A 6,000-nucleotide genomic window follows, 5' to 3' on the forward strand; every position below is an offset into this window, starting at 1 on the left:
ACAACACAAATCAAATACTTTCCTACTTATATCTAGGTATATGCAGTAGAATTTTCTCAATTACATCTCTGATACATAGCTTAGCTTGTCATGGAGTATAAGACTAAGAAGCAATTTTAGCATAATGTACTTAGCATTTCCAAAACAAAGAAGCAATCAAATAAAAAATGAGACAAACTGAAACATAGAGAATGGCATAATTTATTTATAACCCTATATAAAATAGTAGTTAACAAGTTTGAACTGACATAAATTAATATGAACTTTCCTACATTAATCTAACATATAGATTTTTTTTTTATTACTAGACACTACAAATGTTGAATTTCTCAAAATCCACATTATATCTATTCTAACAACTTACTCCTAATGTAAATCTAAAGCAAAAGTGAATTTGCTGACAGACATAGTAATGCAATATATTTAAGTAGAGCAGGAAGGTGTGCTACTACTTACTGTGAACTTACCTAAAATACTTCACTAAGAGTAGAGCACAGACACATAGAGTCTTTGATTGCCTGGCAGCTGAAACTGTCCTCAAAAGATCTAGGAAAGGTGAAATTAGAAAGGCTCTGTTCATTGTACATATTCAATGCATTCCTCCTCCTGCCACTCCCATTTCTTTTATTGAAGGATAATGTAATTTTTCATTAAGACACCCAACTGTATGTGGGGAGGGCAATTAACTATGTTCTTACAGTGTCCTCTTAGGTCTTTTAAAGGTTTCTTTCCATTCTCTTGGTTTATTTCTTTCCTCTGTCAGTCTGAAACTGGAAAAAAACCCAACCCTGAATCCTTACACTCTTCTTTTGTGTGAGCCAGGAACAAAGATGAACTCTGAGTCCTTGTTGAAAAGGTTTTCTCTTTTGAAGCTGCATGCTTCCTAAAGAATCTCAGGAATGGATTCCTGTCCCTCAATTACTTTCAAATCGAGCACTAAAATGGAGATAAGGAGTTGAATATCCAAGACAAAGCTACATATTGGGCTAATTGCCTATATTTAGAGTTAAGGGATTAATGATTAACAGATTTTGATTACATGTATACATAGAATTCTTAAACAGGCCAGATATAGAAAAATCTAAACAATAGAGATTCATAGGACTAGTTGTTCAGGCTTATCTCAGCTGTTTCTGTACTGCCTTTTGTCTGGTTTTCAAGGAGCTTCCTCAGAAAAAAGGAACATGAAAAATGTATACATGGACTATGAAGTCACTGTTGTGGGTTTTTTTTCTTGCTTGCTTTGTTTTTTCAAATATTTATTGCTTTCTGGTTTAATTCTGGATGACTTTGAGTTAATAAAATATAAATACGCATTTATATCGGGTCTCACACTGAGAGCATTTAAGCCTTTGCAGTGCCTGAAAAAAACAGCTCAGTTTATGAAGAAAATTAATTTATCCACCATTTAACAAAGAATGTCATGAATCAGTTATGAGGCTAGCCACAAAAAGAAAAATAATTGTCAAGCTACTAGTAACATGAAAGATATTTAGCCACATCTACTTCTTCCATCAAGGAATTAGCATCTAGCCATAACCTTGACACCTCCTCAGAATCAGAAGATGCTGTTACACAAATGCAATAATGTGAATATTTTTCTAGTATTTTTCTGTAAATAAATTTAATATTTAGAGAACGGAGATAAGGTGGAGAAAACTATATGGCATTTTTTCATAAGAATTAAAGGGGTCCCTGAAAAGTCTCCTGTCCATAGGCGAATAATAATTTTATAAAGTATATTTTTATATAGGTTCTTTCATGTTGTAGGTAATAAAAATAAAGAATAGCACAGCTGGCTATATAGGGTGTTTTTTTTTTTATAGTTCTCTTTTTCTGATAGGTACTGTATTACTGTAGAATAAGATTTTGGTGTTAAAAGATAGATTTCTGGTTCCCTGATATTTGTTTTCTCATGAAGGCTGAGAACATGCAGTTGTTCTGTTACTCCTGTAACTCTGTAACAAATATAAAGATTTACAAATGACTGAAAAGAAGAAATTGTAAAAAAAAGCCTAAAGAGGGTCTGTATACAGATCTTACTTCTTGTTTATTATAGACAAGAACCTCACCTAGGTAAATGACAAAATGTTTTAAACTAGAATTGTAAAGATAATGCAATACCTACCAAGTGCTCCGTAACCAAATTCCTTGTATCTCTGACTGGGCTATTTGGGCTTCCCTGCCTGGTCTTGCCCCTCTCTGCTCCTTTGTGTTGGTAGAAATAAATCTTTAATCATTTAACCTAGCAGTCACCAACGTATGTAAAGAGTGGTTTCGTTTCACTGATTTAACAAAGTTTTAACTAAAACTGTCAGATGCAGCAGTATTACTGGGTTCTCATTAGCAAAATAAATTCTCTGAAGGTTTCTTATTTAAATTATAACTTACCTTCTTTACAGGTCTCCTTGAGTTCTTTCTTTGCCCAGCAGACAATAATCTTTTTGACGAGAATCAAGCTGAACAATAGGTCTGTGCTTGCCTATGAGGTAAAGGAGCTGAGAATGGCACTGTATGAAGAATTAGTATACTAAAGATTTTAGAAATATAATTTCAACAGGTAAAATATGTATCTTTTAATAAAATATGAAAGGCTATTGTCAGCTGCAAGTGTCTGAAATAGTGTAGCATAACATTATTTTCAACACTGAGTGAAATCTGCAAGAGATCCTTTTTCTTATTTCTGAAATGCTTTAACGATCCTTTTCCAGTCCAATGAAATTTAGCCCATGTTAATGTTGTACTAAATCACCTCAGTAAGCAACAAGGCAGAGTACACATACTGAGATATGAGAAAAGCCATATTCTGAGGAACCAGATGCTCTTACTACACAAGTTGTTGTCATTAGAATGAACAACACATATTCCTTGCTTGTGAAATTGTATCACTTATGCCAGGTTTCTGATAACAGGCTATTTCCAGGCAGTGGCTCCCAGCTGTGTTGCTTCATTTCTATGCATGGGCTGAATACATGAAGTCAGACTGTGCACAGGAGCCAATGTATCTATACTCTGTGCTCCTCTTAGTTTAGGTTTCACGCTGTCAAGTCTTGTTTCTGGCAGAGAAGAGGCACATTCTTGTTTTATTTCCCTTTTTTTTTTCTTTTCTTCAGTTGTGTGTTTATACTTGACACACCTAATTATTGAAGAAATGTATTACTTTCACAAAAAATATTTCCTAGAAAATGTTACAGTTCATGTAAGAAATGCCAAAGAAATGAAAAATCCACAACAAATTATGAGGAGTACTAATAAAAGTCTCAATGTCAGCCACTTTGCTAATAGTGACAGTGCAGCACTCAATTTTTAGTATTTCCCAAATAGCCCATGACATTGCTTTATTGTCATCTTCAACTACTCTTGTGAGAGCTGATTTCTCATCTTTTGTTGTCAAATTACTCAACATATTTTGCTATACTTCACACTAAAAAAATCTGATGTGCCAACTGGATGGAAGAAACAGGTCTATAATTTATAACTCTCAACTTGTTAAAAAGTCTGGCAGCTCAGCCTCCGAGAACATTCAGGACAATAAAATTCCTAGTTACCAAAGCAAAACAGGAAAATGGAATCAGAATTAGAAAACTAAGCCATATCCAAAATTAATGATGGTGCCTGGCTGTACAAGGGTAATACACATTTATGAATGCTCACAACTGCCTGCAGAATCCTACCTGCATTTGTGTCTAATGGAAAATGAATGGAGAGCTCAGAGGAACTGCATCTCTGATTTCTCCAAAGTAGTCTGTCTACAGCTCCAGACACAACAGCCTCATTCTTACTTGCTCTCCTGGCCTAACATAGGGTATTTTTTTGCATCAAACATTATATCTGAACTCATCCATAACCTCTCAAACTCAGCCTGTCCTGAGATTAATTTATGAGAAATTTACTTTGTGTTTCCCTATACAGCTTGTTGGCCATAAGAGTAGTTCCTTTGCGATCTGAATAATCATATCCCCACAGCAGTCAGAGAACTTTTTGAGGTTAAACTCTGAATGGATGGCACCAGAATTTGGTGAGGGCACATTCCTGAAAAAGACAATAAAAGAACATGAAGACTTTCAACATTTAGAGCTGGGTTTCATAAAAAAAAAAAAAAAAAAAAAAAGGTGAATCTTTAAAATAGAGAAAATTGAAGTGTGCTGGCACCTGTTAATCTGGTCAAGTAAATTCAATCTCTAGTGTCTTTACTACTTAGACAATTCTCAGAAAAAAATATTATTTCTAACTTCAATTACAGTTAAGACTGAGATATTTTGTGTTTTGTTGTTTATTTTGCATTAAATTGCAGAAATTATAAAAAGATTATACAGAATAGACAATTCCAATCAGTTACATATTTCAGTCACTAAATCTGCAATAAAAAAAAGACAGAAATAAATACATGGAATTTTTAAGAGCTTTCAATGGCTCATGTTATCAAGAATGATGTTGATATTTTTGCAGTATGACGTGATGGATTGACCTCAGCTAACAAGCACACACACAGTAGGTCTGACTTTCCTTCTCCCAAATGAGATGGAGAGAGAAGAGCAAAAGCTAAAAATTCATGATTCAACATACAGACAGTTTAGAAGGTGAAGGAAAGAAAGAAAAACAGGTGATGGAAAGGCAGTTTTTTACCTGCTCTTACAAGCAGACCAATGTCTAGCTAGTCTCTAAACAAGGGACACATTGGAGGACACCACCCTTACTTCTTATTCTACCACCAGTTTTTATTGATGAGCATTACATTATGTAGCACAGGATACCCCGAAAAAGTTAGCTATAACACCTTGATGCTATTGCAAGTAGTGTTTAGCAATAGCTAAAACACTTGCATGTTACCAATGCTGGTGTGGCCAGCAACCGAAAACACAACACCATACATGCTGCAATGAAGAAAGTTAACTCCACCCTGGCCAGACCCAATACAAGCCATTTGCTTCCTGATCAAAAGATACCCTATTTTTTAACATGAAATTATTGTTTCTCCAGCAGATTTTTTTTGTTCTTACTACAGTACAATTGATTCAATCAGAAAAGATAGTGACATGCATCTATTCTTTGCCATATAGTAACAAAGAATTAATTTCAGTGGACACCAGGAAGTACTATGCACTATCTATCCCATAATACACCAGGGAAATATATCAGCTCCTAATTGAATTAGAAAGCATATTGCAGCCTGGAAATTCTGTCAGCAACAGGAGAAGGTACATATTGCCCACAGTATTGGCATAGGGGTGGGAGGAAAAAAGGGCTACAGGGAGATGTTCAGATGCTTAGCTAGCTTCATGAGTATTTCAATAACAGCAATTGGACTCAGTCAGACATATGAAATATAAAGGATATTTTTTGATTCAGAAATTATGTCAAATTAAACTGCAGACTGTATAAAATTAAAAAAAAAAATCGGTGACCTATTAGACAGAGATTTATTTCTTGTTCTTCCTTGATATAAAACCAAAGATATGCCACTAGCCTGTAACTCTGTTTGGCAGGTGTATCAGCTTGTTCTCAAAACTACTGTTCTCAGTCTTCAGCTTACAGGACTGTGTCATTCAGATCTTGTTATTGTAACTGCTGATAGAATGATGATATTCTTGGAGGACAGTATTTCTCAGTGTGACTAAGACAGGATAGATATCCTCAAGAGTGTTCTTAGACTACATGCTAGGATAGTGTTTGAAAGAACAGCTGTAGGAGCAGCATGGAGAACTAAAAGGTAGTCCAGACCAATCTGATGTTTGACAAGAACAGAAAGACGTAGTTTCTCTGAAAAGACCAGTATGATTGTCTAGGAAGACTACAAATGCAGACTGAAGGTGAGCTGTAGTCAGCAGTTGCAGTGAACACCATACCTCTCAAAAATAAGACTAATCTACTCAGCAATGCTTAGCTTCTGAGATTGCTGGCAGCTGGGAAAAGAACAGACTCAGCAAAGGAAAAAAAAAAAGGATATAAAAACTTTATCTGTTCCTTCTGCTCTTGAGGAGTCAGCATGATCCAGTTAGG

Source organism: Gallinula chloropus, assembly GCF_964237585.1.
Source record: "Gallinula chloropus genome assembly, chromosome: 1".
Classification (NCBI taxonomy): domain Eukaryota; kingdom Metazoa; phylum Chordata; class Aves; order Gruiformes; family Rallidae; genus Gallinula; species Gallinula chloropus.